This window comes from Siniperca chuatsi, linkage group LG8 (assembly GCF_020085105.1).
Source record: "Siniperca chuatsi isolate FFG_IHB_CAS linkage group LG8, ASM2008510v1, whole genome shotgun sequence".
Taxonomy (NCBI): Eukaryota; Metazoa; Chordata; class Actinopteri; order Centrarchiformes; family Sinipercidae; genus Siniperca; species Siniperca chuatsi.
Window position 1 is genome coordinate 26,120,093 of NC_058049.1, and position 23,080 is coordinate 26,143,172.

At 40.5% G+C, this 23,080-nt stretch overlaps 1 non-coding gene across 1 annotated transcript; it reads left to right on the forward strand.

The window, feature by feature from the left end:
- Nucleotides 1-1,419: 1,419 nt before the first annotated feature.
- Nucleotides 1,420-1,492, forward strand: trnar-acg. The gene has a single exon. It is a non-coding gene; the product is annotated as a tRNA-Arg (tRNA).
- The last annotated feature ends 21,588 nt before the right edge of the window (nt 1,493-23,080 follow it).

A 23,080-nucleotide genomic window follows, 5' to 3' on the forward strand; every position in this document is an offset into this window, starting at 1 on the left:
ACTAGGATTAGTAACTGTACTGTAATTACTGAATTTCAAATTATACTACTTGTTACTGAAAAAAACAACCACAGTAATGCGTTACTGGCCTACCCTGCTTATTATAGATGCTAAAAAATATATTTTCAAAATGTATTGATGCTGTATCTTTAAATGCGGCCTATTATATTTCGTGTTCATATACATCCTGTGCTGTGTTACACATAGGCTAGGTAATCACAGTCACTGTCTTACAGTCATAGCAGCATGGCTTTGCTGTGTGTTAGCTGTCAAGCTCATGTCCTCTAAGCTAACATTGTCACACCAGGGTGTCCCGCAGTGTTTCACAGTGAAGGCATCCCACCTCGCCTGAAATAGAAATAGAAGCCTCTACTAAAATCAGAGGAAATTATTATATGAGAGGCGTCGGGAGCTGTCTGATTCAACTCAGCATGTGAAGCAGGTGATTGACTGATTGATCACACTGCATGTTTGATTCTCAGTAATTGTACAAACAGGGAAATGTAGAAAGAAAAAAACTCATTGAAATGCAGGTCAGAAACCTGGCTGAAATTAGTTTGATAATCATCTCGTTTTGCCTAATAGACAATCTATTGGGGGTAGGCAGTGCTTACCTACGTGGACCAATTTCCTGGGGAAAACCCTGCATACTGCTTCAGGCATGTCTTCATTTTCAGATTTACTGTCAAACACTCCGGTATCAAACAAAGCATGGCTCCAGTACTGTACCATCATGTTACTGTTACTGTGAACAAACTTTCCCAGATAGCAAAATCAGATTGAAACAACATTTAAATGTCGTCAGGCAGAAGTATTGAATCTACGTTTACGCCCGACATTGAAACCGAATTGAAAGCGTTCGTTATGATTTTCGACCATAACTGACAAAAGTCAGTCTGCAGCTACATTTTAGCTGATTACATATTGAAACAATGTTAGTGAACCAACACTGAGTCACCCAATATCTAAAAGGGTGCATGGAATTGAATTTGAGTTGATTTTGATATATTGAAATAATGTTGCACTAAATTACCTACAAGAAACTAGACCTTTTCGTGACATTATCTTTATTTATATGTTTTTACAACATGATATTGTTCAATGTGTAAATGGAGTTCAAGAAAACTTAAGCTTTAATATAAAAAAAGAAGAAAATTAGCAAACTCAAACATTTCCAAAAAACAATGACAATGAAGTAGGATAAATTTAAATTTACATAATATTTACTAACAAAATGATCAAATGTGCTTTGGAATATTTATGAAACTATACTTACAGATCAAATATATAAATTGAAATATAAACTCACCGCATGTTTTTTAAATAGTGGGTGAAATACTTACAGATCTTTTTTTTTTTTTACATTTTAAAAACCGTAAAGGCCAGGACCGTGCAGTCAGTATTCATACCCCAAGTGCAGGGCTAGTGGCGCAATGGATAACGCGTCTGACTACGGATCAGAAGATTCTAGGTTCGACTCCTGGCTAGCTCGGCTTAACCTTTCGCAAAAGTGCGCATGCGCCAGCCCGCCTGTTGCTGTAGCTCCGTCTTGTCGTCTTATTACTTTTAACTTTCCTTTTTCTTCCAAACTTGAGTAACTTGTGTGTAAGTGTAATTTAAACTATGCTCTTTACGAAAATGAGAGTAAAAAGTGTTTTGTACTTTTTTTCACCGTGGAACTTCTTCCGTGCTACTCGGTCAGGGCACCGCTGCAGATCAGCTGTTTGGCCGCATTGTTTACACCAGGGAACAGCTGATCGCGCTGAAGCCGAGCAGCATGGCGCCCAGGACAACAGATGTCCCCACTGAGATCTGGAGGAGGACACACCGAGGATGCAGAGGTGGAACAAAGCGGCGAGGGAAGAGAGAGGGGTGCAGACAAAAGAGACTTAAGAATAAGAGATTTAAGCCATGTCTGCCTTCTCTCGTCATGGGCAACGTGAGATCGCTGGCGAATAAAATGGACGAGCTAACGGCGTTAGCCCAGAGTAAGACGGAGTTTCGTGAGTGTAGTTTGATGTACTTCTCAGAGACATGGCTACACCAGGATATCCCGGACCATAACGTTTCCATCGACGGCTTTCAGACTGTTCGGGCCGACAGGGATCACACCGGGAGCGGTGAGCGGAAAGGCGGTGGGCTTGCTGTTCTAGTTAACAACAGATGGTGTAACCCTGGTCACATTACTATCAAGCAGAGTATCTGTAGCCCGGACATTGAACTGTTAGCTGTGGGACTCCGGCCATATTATCTGCCACGTGAATTCTCACATGCCATTGCTGTGGCTGTTTACACCCCACCCCCCCCCTCTGCTAACCCGGCATCGGCGTGCAACGCCATTCACACCTCCATAGCACATCTACAGACTCAACACCCGAGTGCACTCATCTTAATCTCGGGTGACTTCAACCATGTCAGTGTTTCAACAACACTGACTAATTTCACCCAGTATGTGAGTTGTCCTACTAGAGAGGAGAAGACACTGGACCTGCTGTATGCTAACGTTAAGGATGCATACAGCTCTTCCCCCCTCCCCCCTCTGGGTAGGTCAGATCACAACCTGGTTTACCTCAAACCCTGCTATGTGCCTCTGGTTAAAAGGCAGCCTGTGACCACAAGGACAGTGAGGAGATGGTCAGGGGAGGCCTACGAGACACTGCAGGAATGTTTTGAGGTGACAAACTGGGATGCACTCTGTGAGCCTCATGGAGAGGACATTGACGGGCTCACTGAGTGCAACGCTGGCTACATTAACTTCTGTGTGGACTGCAATGTCCCAATCAAGATGGTCCATTGTTATCCAAATAACAAACCGTGGGTAACAAAGGACATCAAGGACAATCTGAATGCCAAGAGGAGGGCCTTTACGGATGGTAATAGGGAGGAGGTGAGGGCAATCCAGGCTGACCTGAAGGTGAAAATCAGGGAAGCCAAGGAGAAGTACAGGAGAAAGCTGGAGTGGAAACTCCAGCAGAACAACATGAGAGAGGTCTGGAGCGGCATGAAGACCATCACTGGCTTCAGACCGAATGGCAGCAGAGGAGTTGAAGGCAGCTTGGACAGGGCCAACGAACTTAATCTGTTCTTTAACAGATTCGACACACCGGCTCCTGCTCATCCCCCCTCTAACTCAGCTGCTGCTGGCCCTCAAGCTCCTCTGAGTACTCTGCTGCCCCCTCCCCATCAGGCTAATGGCCCTCTCCAGACGGACCACCACTCTGCTGTGGTGGGATGTATCAGCGGTGGTGATGAGACGGAGTACAGGGCTGTGGTGGGTAACTTTGTTTCATGGTGTGAGCAGAACCATCTACAGCTCAATGCGACAAAGTCTAAGGAGCTTGTGGATCTACAGAGGGCCAAGACACCAGCGACCCCGGTTTCCATCCAGGGGGTCAGTGTGGACATTGTGGAGGACTACAAGTACCTGGGAGTACACTTGGATAACAAACTGGACTGGACCAAGAACACTCAAGCTGTTTACAGGAAGGGCCAGAGCCGCCTCTATTTTCTGAGGAGGCTGAGGTCCTTCAACATCTGCCGGAGAAGATGTTTTATGAGTCTGTGGGGGCCAGTGCTATCCTGTATGCTGTTGCATGCTGGGGCAGCAACAGACTCAATAAACTGATCCGTAAGGCCAGTGACATTGTGGGGGTGGAGCTGGGCTCTCTGGCGGTGGTGTCAGAGAGGAGGATGCTGGCCAAACTACATGCCATCTTGGACAGTGTCTCCCACCCGCTCCATGACGTGCTGGTCAAACAAAGGAGCACCTTCAGCGGAAGACTCATCCCCACAAAAGGCACCACAGAGCGCCACAGGAAGTCATTCCTGCCTGTGGCCATCAAACTCTTTAACTCCTCCCTCTAAGGGTTAGTCTGTATGACCCTAGGTCACTAAACTGGACATTGATCATTACATCTCTGCAATACTTGACATAATTGTGCAATATTCCTGTGCAATATTAGTTTTCCCATGTTAGTTTTTCTTATTTATTGTTATTGATATTATATACCTCTATCGACAGTACATGCACCTCTGCTAATTACTTATTACTTAGATGGGGTGTATGGTCCCGAGGTATGTGTTATCACAATATCAACTATGTTAAATTATTACTTAATCTTGTGGCGGTGGTCTTGTAAAGGGTGCTCACACATTCCTGATGAAACTGACAGATGAAACAGTAGCGCAGTGTAAAAATAGTGTTTTATAATCCAGTTTATCCATGTTTCACTGCACAGCCTCGACCCAGCTGAAGCGTCTTACAAAGTTGACAGACCTATTATCCTTTCGAAAGAGTTTACAGTTGGTGTGGCCCGGGCCAAGCTCTTCAAACATGGCTCAACTAATCTAGGCAACATAATGATAGTCAGCTAATTCTAATCCAGTTAACTTTTTTTCTGGACACAGCTAAAGAATGGATTTGTTAATCTTGGTTTACGTGCATTTTAGATAATAGTAGGCTCAAAAAATCTTGATCCAGCTAAATGTTAATAAGCATACACACTCGCAGGTTTGGGCTTACCGACTTGTTACTCTGGCAACAGCTCCATATAAATTTGAAGCCACTTTCAAAGAACAGAAACATTTAGGTTTGTTATCAACAAATCTAATTCAGTTATCAAAGTACAAACAGGGCCTCTCTCTCCATCTACCATTTCACACATGTTCCATGTATCCACGTCAAACACAGTGTGAGAAAGACTTCTTTTATTGGATTTTATTTACACCATCATGGTGTTTTTCTGCCCCCCTTTTTTAGGAGGCCGCACAGGATCAAAAGTACTAATGTGTGCCTTTCAAATACAAGTACAGCTGTAGAAGTGTTATCTACCCAGCTCAGGCCGAATATAAACATGTCTGTTAGACACAAAACATATGAGCTCATCAAATGTGATGCAGGTAGTTTTATACATTAGTATGTTTTCAGTGCATTTTGGTGTAAATCAATGTTGGCATTTCTAAGCAAATTTATAGTTATGTAGGTAGTTTTATACACATCGCTCTTGTCAAAGATGGTTTTAAAGCCAAAGCTGATGGGATAGGGCGTTTTTATGACCCGTTTTGTTCATATGGTGTCTTATGAAGCTTTATGGTGATATAGGCTGTTTTGTGTAAATAAATATATATATAAAACTTTGTTGACAGTGTAGTTACACAGTCCACATTTATGTGGAGTTAGGGAGATCTATGCAAATGTTCAGTGACAGTGATTTAAAAACGCTCTAAATAAAAGCACAATAATTTTGCAGCTATGACATTCACTGTATCCGTTTTAAAAAGGACTACATTTGCTTATTGTTATTTATTTTACAAAATACAGTAGTGGTGTATGGTATGGTGGCATCTTGATTCTTCACAGTCTAACGCTTTTGGTGCCGAACCTTATTCTTTGTAATACTTCCCACTGACACTGAGATGACTAACATTCATCATAAGAATGCCGGGGAACTGGGCACGGGAACAAGGTCCAATGAAAATTGCACCAACAGCAACACCCAAATGACAGGAGCAACAATCATCCAACACTGAACAAAGAAAGAGACCCGGACTAAATACCCTAGGGGAGGTGAGACAACGAGACACCGGTGCAAACAATGAAGGAAAGGCCAACAATCAAAACTGGAGGGAAAGCAGACAAAGACAGGAAGTAAAACCACAAGACACACAAGGGAAGGAGAATACTACAAAATAAAACATGAAATGAAAAACCCTCAAACTATAACAGATATGGCAACTGGATGTAATAGTGATTGAAAGGCAAATCAGGAAAGATCAGTTCAGAAAAAGAAAATCCCACTGTGACCTTTCAGGGGCTTCCGTAACAGGCTGCAGTTGAGCAGAATCATTTTTTTCATTCACATCTTTCTTTCCTGCTGTCAATCTCTTTCTCTCTATCTACTCTCGCTCATCTTGGTCTCACCCTCTCTCATTTTCTGTCTCTCTTCTCTCTTTTGCTCTAGCTCTCTCTTTCTCCTTGTCTCTTTTTCTGTCTCCCTATTTCCCTCCTTATGTCCCTTTTCCCCCTTTCTCTCCCTGCCTCTCTTTAAAAATTGTTCATTTGCATGAATCGGTGGTAGCTTTGTATTTGTTTTTTTGTACCCTGGTTTAATTATACCATTACAATTCCCAAAGGCCTCTAGGCTTTGTTCACAGGGTGAAATCTAAAATGTTTACATATACTGACATATCTAAAGTATCAATCCATCCATTAGCTATATCCACTTATCCTTTAGAGTGTCGCGGGGGGCTGGATCCAATCCCAGCTGACATTGGGCGGGGTACGTCCGGGACAGGTCGCCAGTCAATCACAGGGCTGACACATGAAGACGGACAGCCATTCACGCTTACATTCACACCTATGGACAATTTAGAGTCACCACTTAACATAACCGCAGGCATGCGGATGTTTTAACTTCCTGCAGTTTTATATTTGTTCTTTATTCAGCTGACTGTGAATTTCATTGTTGGGAAACACTGAATCCTTTTTGGTGTGACAAGTAAAAATCCTAAATTTTAAATCCTACTACATCTGCAAATATATACTTAGAGTACCAAAGTAAAAGTACTCGTTCTGTAAAAAAATGGCCCTTGACTAACATATTGTTATATATGACATTAGAGTGTCACAATACTGATGGGTCAACGTGTAAGTAGCATTTTACTGATTTAGCTGGCCGAGGTGGAGTCTTAACTACTTAATATACAGTTAGGTAGTCCAGTGGTTCCAAACCAAGAGGCTGGGCCCCTCCAAAGGGTCACAAGATAAATCTGAGGGGCCGTGAGATGATTATTGGGGTAGAAAAGTAAATAAAAGCTCTTCCAAATTGATATTGTATTTTTTTTTAGTGTTTACTTTTCTCTAATCTTTGCTTTTTTGTGAAATATTGTATCATTTTATCTGTTTGGGCATCAAACCGATATTTAAATGAAACCATTTGAGAAGTTTAGATGGGAAATGTCTCTTTGGTGTAACTACTAACTACTCATAGACATCTGAAACATGACAACGAGCCCCAGCCAACCACTTTTTGTAAGAAGTCACAAGTCCAAAGTGTTTGCTGCTGGTTTAAAACTGAACAATGTGTTGTATTTTATAAGCTTCTCATATGTTTTTAAAAGTAAACTCTTAAAGTAATTAATTAAATGTACTTAGTTACTTTCCACCACTGAGTGTCTATTACCTTATTTGACCACAGAGTGGCAGTAGAGATGTACCAACGTCTCCTGACCAGCAGGTACAGCTATAAAAACATCTCTAATATGTTTCTGTAGCATTGCAGTCTAACCCCTCTGTCTCTCTCTCTCTCTCCTCTTCTTCCTCTTTATTATTCTCTCATCCTCTGTATCTATTTTTCTTTCTCCCTACACTTCTCTCCCCCCTTTTTATATTTGTTACTTTCTCTGTACTCCCCTTTCTCATTCCTTGTCTCTCTGTCTCTCTTTTTAAGTCTCCCTTTATACCTAAAGTACACCCCCTCTCTCTGCAGCAGTTTGTGATTTTCAACAGCATAGATCCAGCTGGCCACAAGTACTTATATCATATGTATGTAGTGGGTCTGAGATGTGTGTGTGTGTGTATGCATGTGTGTGTTTAAGGGTGTTTTGTCTCTCTCTCTCCTCCTGCTGCAGTTTCCAGCTGGGTGTGATGTGCCATACATCACATCCAGCTGGGCTATATTCTATTAACAGTCAGTGCAACATTTAGCAGCACACTGTATACAGTGTGATGTCTACAAAGTGTGTGTGTATTCAGTTTCACACCTACCCATTCTCTCCCTCTCCCCACTGTTGATACAGCATATCCAGCTGTGTCTATAGCCGTACATTATGTCCTTTTTTCTTTTTTTACAATAAGCAGCATCCATTAAATATGTTCATGTATTACAGCTTCAGTAGAGGGGTCACCTGTTAGGAAGCAGCTGTACAACCTCAAGTCACGTGAAACCCTTACTGAAACACAGAGTGAAATCATTTTATTTAGGATGCCCGTAAACAAATATCACGTGGATATCTATCATGACATGTAATGGCTCTATGGAGGGGTTTCATGTTCTGTTATGCTGCTTATAGTGGCCATAATGGGGGCTGTGAGTTCTTAGGCAACTACAGCTACAGTGTGAATTTACATGTACAGTTTAAAATGACCAAGACACAATAAGACAGACCAAGGATGCAAATATATTTGCTGGAACATTCTTGAGTCAGAGTAAATACAGTATATGATATTGCACAATACGAAATAGTATAATAAGTGGACTCAACTAAGTTGCAAATGAATCCACACTGAAATAAAGATAAATGGCCAGTAGAAAGGTCGACCAGTCATGGAATTTAAATCAATATTATCATAACATCAGATGTTGAGGCAATTCTTCCTGCAATCTCATTATTGTATTTTCATGTATTGTATTGGTATTTTCATACCATACTGCTAACACTGCTATCTGCAGACACAAAACACTTTACCCACCACTCAGATCCCATTTCTCAAGTGCAATTTTTGTATTTACTGTATTTATTGTTTTGACTTTATTTGTTGTTATTTGGGCTTCAACAATACACTTCTTGTTGATATTATTTATGTATGTTGTATATGTGTGGTGTAAATAGTACTTATATTCTTATTTAATTCTTGGTCTTACTTGCTCTATACAGTTGATGCTCATAATGTATATACTGTAGCATTCTAGTTTATTAGTTTACTTATCTATGCTATGAATCTGTTTTTGTGCTTTTGGTTCTGTGACACTTAAATTTTCCTGCTAACTTAGCTTGTCTTATACGAGATCCATGATTAAATACATTAACATACTGAGATTTGTATATATCGTGAATCATTAATCATCATTAATGATATCAGTAATAACATTAAAGACTGCTCAGTTATTAATTGACCATGAATGGCAATTACAACATACTGGCACAGTGAATTTCCCTTAATTTGTCCAAGGCTGAATCACTTGACATCATCGTTAGGCAACCTGACTACAAGAAAGTGGTCTGGGACCAAAAGGACACAACAAACATGTCTCCTGGTGAGGTACAGGGTGATTGCTTCTTGTTTTACTTTTGTGATAAAACCACTGAAACATTTATATACAAATCAGCAAATACAGTCACTACTGTCACTTACACAGAAATATATATGTAAAGTTAGCTAATATTAGCCATCATATGCTACTGGTCATACCAGACAAAGTAGTAACTACAGAGCGACTGAGCAAGGATGTGCTTTATTGCTGATGAATCCAACTTTTCATTTGTAAGAGGAAGAATGTCTTATTTCTTCTTTCATAAATGACATAGTCTCACTGTAAGGCATGGTTATACATTTGCCAGTGGGTGTTATCATGTGTGGGCTTATGTTAGACATTTTGTATGAATCACCTCATCAGACTGTTCTGTTATGCATAATGTTACTGGAATCCCCACCACATTAGCTTATCAGCTACAGCATGTCTTTTCTAACTATAATTTGCATGTCTAATTTCCCACCATGGCACAAACAAGATTTATTTTAGAGTATGTTAGAGTTGTTATGAAACTCTTTTTTATTATCTGTGATACAGCACAAAAGAGTGAGTAAGCTTAGTTGTAGCATATAGTTGATGATCATTACAAGGCATGAAAACCAAAAAAACCCAAGATGTTCAAGATGCATGTCAGCCTTTTAATTAGCAATGTCTGTGCTTCCCTGTAAAGAGGACTGTAAACTGGGTTTAGGTGGGTTTGCTTCCATTACATCCCTGCCTATGATTTCCTACATCAATAAACACACTAAATTACAGCCAAGAGAAGACTAGTAATTATTTCATGAAGATAAATGGACTTGTAGAACACATAATTCATTTTAGGGAGTGTGACTTCTGTAAAGTGTTATCCATATTTCTGGAGCTCTAATAATTTATTCACAATTGCATTTAGCTAAAACACAAAGCGATCATTTCTATTGTATTGTTTGCATTGAATATATGGCCATTTTTAACTTTGAACAATATTACTAGTTAAGCTGTTGCTCATGTGAATGTGCAGGTGTTTGATGCTAATCACCACTAATCACCATTCGGTGAAGCTGCCAGCTTCTCAAGGATCATCACTACACACAGACACACACACACACACACACACACTATGTCCTATCTGTGCTGCAGTATATGCAGAACACAAAACTGGATTCTATTATGCTGACTGATGATTCAATTACTGTAAAGTAGAGCACATTAAGTCGCAGCTATCAAATAATGTTCTGTTACGGGAGGATCGTCCTGCTGGACAGTTAAAGGGCCAAAAAGAAAGACTTTTACTACCCCACAGCACAAAATGTCAATAATATACAGTCTCTGCACAAGGCTGAATTATTGATCAATATCAAGGACTTTACCTCCAGTAGTTTAGGGTTGGGAGTTCTGGCTTTCACATTTTACAGAAAGTTAGATTGCTAGAAGTCTTTACTGTTTTATTAAGTACATTTTAGATGGCTGCCATATAATTTTTACTACAAGGTTATTCTAGACCTTTTCAGGACATTTAAACACCAGCTTCACCTTTCAATTATGAGTCTAAAGTAATTACATTTATGCAGGCAGATTCATACTGTCTATTTAGTTTCCCTCAAATTAGTTTTGATATTTTTGACTTTGTCATCAAATGACTATGATTGCTCCTAGTGTCTAACCCACTGAGAATCAACATCTGGCTTTCTAGCTGTATGCATCATTTGGCCTCATTTTATTTATTTTTTGGCTCTCTGGCCTGAACATGGACTGGATGTTTGAGTCTCACTACATTCTGTAGGCATATGTTTCCAAAGAAACATGACAAACAAGTTAACTATATGCCACCTGATCAGCACAAAACAGCAGACACCGTAGAAAGTCTCACAGCTGAGGTATGGAATATTACCTTCATAAAGGTGCATTATGAGCCCACATAAAGCATTACATTAGCATTCAGTGCTAATGATAATGTCATACTAACATTACTGAGTTGCCAATCTAATCTGTTCTTGGGTTTATACAGATTAATACTTTAGATATTGAGGTGGTCATTTTACCTGGTTCTATGAAGCGATCAGTGTGTCCTGTGGTCCAGCTGGGATGTCTTAGCTAGCAGCTGGTTAGCTGTTGGCTGTCACATGATTGACTAAACAACCTTGTCAATTGGATTGGCTATTGCAGAGAAAGTTGATTAGTCAGAAGTTGAATGTCCCGTTCTCAAAATCTGATCACCAAGTAAACCTGTCAAAAGTTTGTGAGAACACACACACACACCAACATTCTTTTTCTGCCATGCATTGCAAGACTTGCAAGCTTCAAACTGAATGTGCAAACTTGCAAAAAAGACATTGCAGGCAGAAACCTACTGTAAATGTTCAGACTTAAAATTAAGCCTGTAAGCACAGACCTAAATATGCAAGCTTGCAGCACAGAGTTTACAGATACAAACTTCAATGTACAAGCTTTAAAAAAACAAGATTACAAGTATAAAACCCTGTTTTCTATCCCACCTTTATGAATCATACAATATTCCATACTGGAGAGCCACATATTTTTGTCAGGAGTTGGTATAGACTGAACCAAAGCAGAAGGAAGAGGGAATTTTGGACTTACATTCAGTTGGTGGCTAGAAAAACAACTCCAATGGGATGTTCATGTTGTAAAACTGGACAGCAGTCTGCTAACATTTTAGCCACAAGCATTTTATTAGGCAAAAGAAGCGCAGGGCTGTTTGTTTGAGTTTGTTTTGTAATATCTCTGCCACCAAGTGGTCAAAAATTGCTTAATGCAAGTTTAAAGTGCCATATTCCCTGATACACTCTGCATAAACCAAGTTTAGTTGGTTTTATTAACTAGTTTTATTAGAACAGTTCAATAGACTTATACAACACATAAGTCACACTAAATAGTATGACACTGATGTATGCTTCTGGAGAATATGATACTTATAGATGGAAAAATACATCCTTGAAGTGATTCATACATTGCACTACATTTATTTAGTTGAAGCTTTTATCCAAGTGCATTCAACCATATGGATACAACCCGAAAAATGCAAGAATCATGCAAGTACATAAAGTGAATCAAACATGCTGAACTGCTTCAAGTGCTACATTTAGAAACAAAAAGAGATAGAGAAAAAGTGTTTTTTGGATGGTCCAAGGTGCAGATTACTGAACAGATGAGCTTTCACTCTGCAACAGACGATGTGTAGACTTTCTGCTGTTGGGCCTCACCGCGTGTGCAGAACAAAGACGGAGGCCTACTTGGAAAAGGTAAAGCCTTGACTAAGAGGTTTGAATGGAAAACAAAGGCCAAACAGTAAAATAGTGCCGTTAAGTCACACCTGTGTCCAAGATGTAAGCTTGAATCCAAACCCTGGATTTCTACTGGACGAGTTGCCAAAGGGGTGCAGGAAATCCTGGCGCTCTGGCCTTGATGCCATCACCTTCTGTTGTCGCTGTCTTTTCACTGTAACTTTGGTTGCTTCAGGAGACACTCAACGTTGAACTTTTATTTTCCTAGGAAGGTCTTAACTCGGTGGATGAGCAACAGACTGTTTTGTGTTTGCAGAAACACTTTGTGGATCCCGATTGTTATGTTCCACATGACAATCTTTGCCTGCAGAAGGAAGATAAGGATTCACAGTTTTCTTAATGGAGAGCAAGACATCCGCTGAGCCCCGCTCTCTCCCCACTGAAAGTCGACTGCTGCTTCCCTCCACTGCCGCCCAAAGGAACAGTTTCGCCGCTGTACCCACCGACAGCGTGCATCTCAGCCTGAGAGGACTCCGCCGGATAATCCAAACAGACTGAGGCATTAAATCGCTATCAAGAGCGAGCCCAAGTAAGAGGCTTGTGTCTGGGCAGAGATAGATTTTATAACTGTGTGTTATTTCATCTAAGCTTCATTGTTGTGAATTGTGTTTTGCATTATTGTGGAAAGCAACAGACCTCTGTGTCCTCTTTCTGCTGTGTGTTTTCGTGCTTAGCACGTTCTATTGTGTATCGGTACCACGCTGCTGGACCGTTTAACTGTGTTAGTTAACGGTGCTTTATCAGACCAAAGTCCAGTAACACGGCTGTTGACTGAAAGTTTGCTGCCGAGTTCCTGTGTGATAAAGGGACAGCTATTGTGCTCTGCCATGGCATTTGAGATTTCTTGTGCCTTACTCTGTGTGCTTTCTTTCTCCTTCCTCTCCACTAACCTACACACCTTTACACATACATTTACACACCTACACACACATCTCAAACGACCCTGATACCGTGGTACCATAACTAGCTACGCTCCACGTTATCTTGAGGACAAATATAGCGTGTCCTCCATTTTGGCTCTCCCCTTTGATGGAGTTTCACGGGTCTGCCTGCCATTTCGGATCTATGCGTGACGACCACCCACGTGGTCACGTCCGCTATCTTCTTCACACCCCCTCTCTATTGTCCCACACACACACACACACACACACACACACACACACACACACACACACACACACACACATACCTTACATGCTTGCTGACTGTTGTATGCTTATTGTGTTTAGAATAGACAATGGTGATTGTTGGCTGAAGTTATTGATTGTTAATCAGTGCTAAGGTTAAATAAACTCGATTTTAGCTTTTAAAGAGCAGTTGCCTGTGGTTATTGTGTGTATGTGTTGTAATAACAGCTGGTTGTGATGGTCAGTGCTCGGATTCACCCTTCACTGTCCACTATTATTAATATTTGAGTGGACAGCCACCTTTGAGACTGTTTTCCACATTTGGTTATTGGTCCCTGATCCCAGGGTGGTCTATGTTAATAATTTTGACTGCATTAATAATTTAAGAAATATCTTTGATATTTGTGCTAATAACCAAACCTTCCCTACCTAAATCCCAACACTACTGTCCTGATGTCAATGGGGAGCTCGTTCCACCATTGTGGAGCCAGGACCGCAAACAGTCGTGATTTTCCATGCAACAGACTGAAGAAAGTGAGAGGGGACAGGGTCAAGAGGGCAGGTGGTTGAGCGATGGGAGGCAACCTGGGCTAGTACCTCATTAGGAGAGAGGTGTGAAAAGGAAGTTAGAATAGGAGACGAAGAGGTGGATATAGGACAGGTGGTGTCAGCAGGTGGGTGGGGAAATTGCGGAGCATATGTCATCTATCTTTTTTACAAAGTAGTTAACAAGTTGCTCAGTAGATGGGAGGAGGGAGGTGGGGGAGTGGGGGGGATCAAGGACGGTAGAGGAGATAGAAAAGAGTTTTTTGGGGTTGGAGAAGATTGAATTTTGGATTGAAAGAAAGAGCTTTTAGCTGCAGATAAGGAGGCAGAGAAAGAGGGGAGCAGAGACTGAGAGGCGAGGAGGTCCATTTTCTTTCAGCTGCCACCTTAGGGTGGTTCTGTCAGCACACAGACAACAGGTGGAGGGCATCGGGCGAGCCTGCCAAGAGGGAGAGTAAATGGTAAATGGACAGAATTTATATAGCTTTCTATTCTCCTGACCACTCAAAGTGCTTCACACTACATTCACCCCATTCATACACTGATGGCAGGTGCCAACTGCTAAACTAACTCATTCACACACACACACACACCGAAGGCACAGCCCTCGGGAGCAATTTGGGGTTCAGTATCTTGCCCAAGGACACTTCCACATGTGGCTGGGGGAAGCCGGGATCGAACCGCCAACCTTTCGATTAGCGGACGACCCACTAAGCCACAGCCGCCCCATTAGGGTCCCGGGAAGAGGACAGCATAGAGAGAAGAGTGTCCGTGGCAGAGTCGGGAGGTGTGAGAAAGTGAGAAAAAGTCAGGTGAGGGGAGAGCTGATAGGACAGATGAGGTAAGAGAGGCGAGAGACAGGGAGCGAAGGTTGCGGCAGATAGGGACAGTATGTGTAGAAGAGAAAGGTTTGAGAGTTTGAGAGTGGGGGGGGGGACTAGGAGAAGAAGTGGTCAGAGACATGACGAGGAGTTACAGAAAGGTTAGCGAGTAGAGCAGTTCCTGGTGAATATAAGGTTGAGTTGGTTACCAGCTTTGTGGGTAGAGGGGGAGGGAGAGGAGTGAGAGAGCGAAAGGAGACAGTAAAGGTAATAAGTCAGATATTAACTTCTCCGTCTGAATGTTGAAGTCACCGAGAGGTGGGGGCCATCCTCAGGGATGCTCGATAGGTGGACAACTAATTCCTTCAAGTATTCCCAGAGAGGACCTGATACTTATTATCTGTGTTATGATGAGCATCACCTGGAGGTGTAGTGCAAAAAATATAGATAGGACAATATCAAAGCTCTACATATCAGCTCCAAAAGCAATCCTGTCAGTCCATCCTGCCAGATGGCTTGGGAGTGAGTGTGTGCAGATGTGTGCGTGTGTTAGTTTCCAAGAGCAGGCTGTGTCAAGCTTGGAGGCCGGGCCTTAATTCATAGTTTGATTTATCAGAGAGAGGGCGGACTATAGGGAGTGGGTATTTGCTAATACATGTGTGCGCACACACCATTTTGATGTGTTCTCTCTCAGTGTACACAGACTGAATGGAGTGTGTGAAGTGAATTAGAAGAAAGTGAAAGAGTCCTTTACTGCTCTGCTACACCAGTCACAGATGCAGCAAGACACATTTATGTCTGCCATGCAATCAGAGAACACTTCCATTATAATAAGTGAAGGTGCTATGCTGGTCATATAAGACAAGGCTCTGCATATAGCTATGCACTGATTCATATTTCCAGGAAAAGTACATTGCTGATAAGTTTTATACTTATTTGCATTTTATGTCACATTACACTTCTACTCTACCACATTTCAGAGGGAAAGAATGTTACTTTTTACTTCACTACATTCATTTCACAGCTATAGTTACTAGCAACTTGTTCAAATTAGGATTTTACAAAGAAAACATATGAATTTTGTTTGTTTGTATTGTTACAGGTTAAACTACCCAACAGTATATAAAGAAGTTAAATGTGTCTGCTTAATCAGGTCAGTATTGGCACCACTACCGATTTGGTGAATCCCATCAGTGCATCCCTAGAGTCCACATAGTTTGTCTATATTTTTTGGCCATCTGGTTTATTATGTGTCACATTCACATCACATAAATGCCTGCTATCCTTGACGTGTCAAAGTGAATACAGCAGTTATTGCCATAACTGATTGTGCTCAGAGCACATCAAGTGTAACCCTGGCCTGTGTCAGTACAGATAGATTGGTAGGCTTATATACATCCCATCTGCCTCACTCAAACTCAATGTCAAACTAGTCATTTGACATTCAAGATCTTCAGCACACCAAGAGTCTGCTATATAATGGTATGTTCCAATCTGTGCAACACAGTTTGTTGTATCTGTGTTGCACATGTTTTCTTGAGACATGGTCAGTCAGAGCCTCGGTACTGAATCACAATTGATCAATTGGTGAAACTTCAAAACCATACAAAATGATAGATTGCCATTACACCTGGCAATAACATGCCATTGTGCGTAGATGATTTAGTTCAGTGGTCTACAACCATATGCCACCTGAAGTCAAGTTAATCAGTGAAATAAACCGTGATGTCTCAAAGGCAAATGCTTGTAGACCATATAGTTGAATTGAGATAGTTGAATTACATTTATACCTGACTTTAAAAACTCCAGTGTGTACTGAAATTGGATTTCTCATGGCCTCACCCAAATGAAAATTACCAAGCATGTTTTTTTCCCATTGGCATCCTTAACAAACGCTTTCTTGTTTTCTAGGCACATTCATTGTGACAAGAATGTTACTATACAACCATCTTTCTTCGGTGTATATATGTGGATACAATCCAGTCACCCAAGCTTTATTTATTGCCTTGATGCCTTCTAGAAAGGCAGACAAAGAAGAAAGAGACAGCTGTGGTAAATGCTACAATGATACTACTGTTGCATGCTGGGGCAGCAGGTTGAGGGTAGCGGACGCTAACAGACTCAACAAACTCCATAAGGCCAGTGACATTGTGGGGGTGGAGCTGGACTCTCTGTCGGTGGTGTCAGAGAGGAGGATGCTGGCCAAACTACATGCCATCTTGGACAGTGTCTCCCACCCGCTCCATGACGTGCAGGTCAAACAAAGGAGTACCTTCAGCGGAAGACTCATCCCCCCAAAAAGCACCACCAAGTGTTAGTCTATATGACCCTAAGTCATTAAACTGGAAATTGGATCATTAACATCACTGCAATACTTGAAATAATTGTGCAATATTCTCTGTTTAATAGTCCTGTGCAATATACTCTGTTTTCAGTTTAATTTATTGATATTTATTCATACTTCTGTTACTGCTGTGCAATATCCACCGTCTTATAATCATCTAATAAGCTACACTTAACTTGACAGTACTCATTATTGCACTTTTACTTATTACTTATATTATTACATTGTATTATTATACTGTACATACTTATCAACCTCTAAATCCACTTTGGTACTTACACTTATTTTAGCTTTTATACTTTATATCCACTTTGTACTTAATTTATCTTACCTGTATTATAGTATATTATATTTAGATTTGCTTAGACCTTCTATTCCTTCTATTCTCAAGTGTGCACTGACGTGATAGTGAGCAGCTGTAACGAAAGAGTTTCCCCTCGGGGATCAATAAAGTATTTCTGATTCTGATTCTGGATGAGTGGCCAGCTTAGTAACTATCGACATGAGTTTCATGAGTTTCTGGTGGTGAATAATTAATGTTTGGTTGCACCAGTTTGACCTGTGGTTTCACAAAACAGGGCCTCTGCCTCTGCAACCCCATCTATGCCTTACCCACTGTAGAGAGATGCCTATGTGTTTCCCTCCATGCCCCATGACAGAAAGAGTTTAACTGACCCTTATTTTGTGTCAACCTGTACCTTAACCTAAGCACTTTTGGGTCAACAAAATGTCTGTCTTTGACACGGGAGACTCCTGTTAATTGACTCAGAACATAACTTGTTTTTCAGAAGTCTAATTTTAAGACACAATTAAAGAAGCACAGATTATGCACATTAAATTCAGTTTACTATTTTGAGCCCTACTCCTGGTTTAATGTACACCCTGACTTGGAAACTTGCTTTAAATGTTTAAATTATGTGGCTTCAGTATGTAGAAATACTGCAATGCAATAACATCCATGAAGGTATCTTACCCAAGAGCATCATGAACACTTTTCCAATTTTTCTAGGCTCTTTAAAATGGTTCATTTGTATGTATGAGCGTGAGAGATGGAATAGGTCATCACCGTGCAGTGCATGAACTTCAGAGGTTGCATGCCTTGTCACACACCTGTGCTGCTCATTGTTGGTAAATGTGTCCATTTATGTGTGTGTGGGTGTGTGTGTGTGAGAGAGATCTGCATCTTGTTATTTGTCTGATGAGTTTGTGTGCACCTGTAATTAATCATGTCGCTACAAACTGTCGAATCATTAGCCTAATGCGCCCATATTTTCATTTGCCCCACACTCTCTAACACTGTAATGGATGAAAAGTCTGTATCTTTTGTACAAGCTTTCCTTCATGGGAAATCACTGATTTGTCTTTATTACATTCTTGTTCATGAATGTATTACTTCTTTATGTAGCATATTGTCTGTATCCTGTGAAAACCACATATCTCCTGCAGAAAACCCTTATGTCCAAATATGCCCGAGCAATTTGCCATTTTTTCACCAGATTCTCCCACATTTTTGACAAAACCTATTCTGTAGATAACATTTAAAGATCTTTTCAGAGCATATATGGCCAGTTTTTGACGAAACATTTTGTACTAATTATGCAGAAGATGAAACAAACCCCAGAACATCATGTACTTCCAGGACGATCCCAAGCATATGAAGGATAAGTATAATTTCACTATGAATCAATTCATCAGAGAGGAACCAATTTCAAAATCTCTATCTTCACCTAAGTGTGCACCATGTCTTCAGCATGCACTCCTTCCTATTCACAAGCAGGAACTAATGGAAGCATGAAAAGCTCCATCATTTCCATGTAATCACTCCCTTCACAATCAGGTCCCCTACAAGCTGGCACTGAAGTTACAAACTTGATTCTAAATGTGATGTGTAGTTTTGCTGATGAACACTGAGCCTTCAGCAATATTTTTAAAAACATATTTAGTGCTGGTTGTTGTGATTTTAGTGGCACTTTAATTGAGAACATTCTTGGATTTTTTTTCTGCAGGTAGCATCTTTTTGTGACACTCAAAATTGTTGTTTAAGAAGTCAAACTCTTTTTTTGTATGTGTTTTTCCTAATCCTGTAACCTCTTCCATGGAGAGGAAGTGGGAAATGTCTCATATATGTGGGTCAGTTCAGGTCGGCAGTTGATAGCGGGAGCCCGATTTTCTCACCGGTCTTCAAAAGCAGTACCTTGAAGTGCTTTTTTTGCAGACTTTTCTGTTTTAAATCATTAGGCAGGAAGGTAGGTTTATTTGTTTTTTTAGTTTGTGAAGATTAGATTAGGTCTTTCACTCCAAAACTTAGTCTTATGTTTGTTGTTTGGGCCAAGGTTCATTTTGAGCATACACCTTTCTTTAAGATGTTTTTTAAGATGCAATTTTCAATAAATGATTCAGCAGCAGGTTTTATGTTTATGTTATATAGGATTAGGGAGGGTACAATGCCTTCTCTTATTCTCCTAGGTGGGGAAGTTTAATAAAGGAATAGTTTTGGGAAGCACTCTTATTTGCAGAGAGATGAAAAGATCAAGACCACACTCCTGTCTGTGCATTATCTATCAAGCTAGGGCTGGGAGTCCATTAGTTTAGCTTAGCATAAAGACTGGAACCAGGGGGAAATGGCAGGTTTGGCACTGTCCAAAGCTCAAAAATATTCCTATGAATACCTCTAGCTCACTAATTAACAAGTTCTATCTGTTTGTTTCATCCAAATACAAATGTAAAAATAATGACTTACGGTATTTGTTTCTGGGTGGAATAACTTCCGCAAGTCTTATTATTACAATGAGCTTGCCAGTCAACTAGCAGAGACTCTAGGCCTTGTCAGGTTTTTCTTGGAATGGGGGGCAGAGTACAGAGTTTGAGTTTGTTGAATTTTTAAAGAACCCCACCATTGAAAAGTCGAAGCCATGCATTAAAGCTACTCTAACATTTGTGGCTTGTATCTGGTATTTCTGTCCCTCTTAGGCCCAGTTTACACCTGTCAGTGCACACCTGGCATTAGAATGCGTCTCCAGTGACCACTTGTGATCGGATCTCACTTCCTCGCTCTATATGCAAATAAACACGTACATCATTCCCATTTGCAAAGACCAAATTAATTAATTTACTGTTCATCAGACTACAAATGAGACAAGAATTGTGGTCGGAAGGTTGGAAAAATGATAGAAAGCCGCTAGAGTGGAGTGTTTCTGGGAGCTGGTCCTCACTGATTACTGTACAAAAACACAACTTTATAAAGCTTAAATAAACTTAAATAAAGCTTTATTGGCTTTATTAAACCTCCTCCTCCTGGCAGTCCAAAGCTCCTGTGCGGTGTAAACTCTAACTCTCCCCCGGTGCTCCGAGCTCCGGCCTGTAGCTCCTTCAAACTCTGCTAGCTACATTCTTGTTTTTTCATCTGTTATTTTTATTTTTTTATTTATATTCAGCTTTATTGCTGAAACACCTATTACCTGTAACAGAAATACATCATCGACCTTGAGATGATCCACCCAGCCAGATCAACTGAAACCAGGCACAAGGAGCCATGCTGGACCAGGATGGACCTAAGGCTGCTCCTGGCTAATGTCCACTCTGGACGAAATGGGACTCAGTCTGGCCTAGCAACAGGAATCAGATACTGTTGTGCCCACATCTTTACAGAGACCTGCTCCATCAACATCCCGGATCAAGCACTCAACGGGCGAACCGTTGTTGGGACTCCACAGATGAATTCATTCATATGCATCCTTTATGAACAACAAAATGACTTTAACTGGGGAATTTGCTTTCCAAAACCTAGTTCAGACTCAGTAAAATGTTAAGCTATAACAGAGCCTTGCAGTAGATATTGCTAATAATGTATGGTTTTTCTGATACTGTGTCAGAAAGATCAGTTTTCTCCTCACCACATCAAACCACACCACAAAGTATGGACTTTTTAAACTTATTTGTAGTCACTTACTAGTACATCTTCTATCCTTTATAGAAATGTTACCTGCTGCCAATCTAATGACCTATGTCTAAGGCAATACGTCCAACGAGATATATATTTTTCAGGGGGCGGCCTAGATTTCAGTGCATCCAATCAAATATCCCATAAATGGCACAATAAGAAAATTCTTTTCAACATCCTTGGGGTGACCAGAGGTCAAGTGCAACCAATTAAAGTTTGAATCTTCCCAGTAGGGAAGCCTATTAGACTGTCACTAAGGTGTAAAATGCAAATATGTAAGGCGTGAAAATGTTTCTTGGCAGAACAGCTCAGACATCACGGTTGGCTAAACATAGAGTACGTTTTCTCAAATATGTGGGATTGTGTGGATCAGTGGCAGGAGACCTTTTTGGTCGGTAAAACCCAGACATATGTCCAGACCTCTGCAGTGTATGCTTTAATCCCTTCATGCAGGTTAATATGGGAAGAAAAGCCAACAAAAATAAAACAATCAACCTCATCACCCCGTAAAAAAAAACCTGTAGGACTCTTTTTCCCAAATGTATTTTTTCTCTTCCAACTCAGGCATCATAGAGTATGACTCATCTGTGATACCCTGGAAAGCTATAGAAAACGCTTTCTCTAATTAATGACTCACTTTTCTCAGGTGTTTAAGTGAAACCTGTGGGTTCTATTGTTGCCAATTATTTAGCTGTTTGGCATGGCATTGGACACTTTCTATAAATAATATCAAAATTTAATTAAATTTCCCTCTTATTGAACAATAACATTGTTTTCACCGGCTCAGTGCCTTGTAACTATCCACACTAGGCAACAGGAACATATGGGGTGCCTTGGGACACCTTTCCTGTATGATATCCTTTAGTGATGAAACTCTATAACAGACCAGATGGATCGGATTCTCAAATGTTAATTAGCCTCTTATTGCAGTCATGTGGGAGAAAGCCTTGCATGATTTATGGGGACATATAAGACAAGAATTTACAGTGATAAATGTATAATATACTTTATTTTTCAGAAATGTATGTGTATGTTTGGTTGTGTATAACTGCATAAAAGTACCTTTTCATGTATAATAACACTGTGCCTTTGTTCTTTAGGGAATAATCTTTGCTGCAACAACCAACTGGAAAATACAATTAAAAACTACTTTTATTTTTTTTTTTAAACTGATGGGTGTAGCCAAGCTTGCATTACCGCTAGTGAGCTAATCTGCTAGCATGTTTAAAGTCGGCTCACCACAGTTAGCTATTACAATGTTATCTTATAGACCACACTGACTGTGGGTTTAATGATGTTTTAAATTTTTTTAAAAGTTACCATGGACACATTTTGTGGGAACTGATTATAGAAAACAACAGTTGTTGAGACATTTTGAACAGAGAAGGTTGAAGTATTTTGCTGGCCGACACACCCACACATTAAAGAATTTGAGATATAACTCTGTGATAATAGAAGTGTAATACAGAAATTAGAAAGTAAACTGTAGGGATAACTGTAGCTTTCAAAGTATTTATTTTGTTTCTCTGATAATTGCTTTTATATCTAAAAATTGTTGTATTGTTCAAATCAAAATTTGTCAAAAAGAATAAAGAAACGCGGCTGCTTTACTGCATTCTTCCCTTTGCTGTACGGAGTGTTGCTTCAATTGTCCAAGGACAGTTGTATTATGTGCTTCCTCTCTCTTTACCTTCTTCTACAGTTCAAGTAGGCAAGCTAGCAAGCTGACGCCTTCAGCTATCTCGGTCGGTCATGTGACCCTTGCCTTGCAGGTCATAGCGGCCTGCATTAGCAGTCAAATCAAGTCATGAATCACATATTTGCCTCAAAGGGCTTTACAACCTGTACAGCATATGACACCTCCTATCCATAGACCCTTTCATTTCTGCCACCAGTGCCCAGAAGCTATATTGCCACAACACTTCTGATTAAAACAGTAGTGTCTCCAGGAAAAAATCCTGTGCCATCTTTGATTCTTAATGGTGAGTA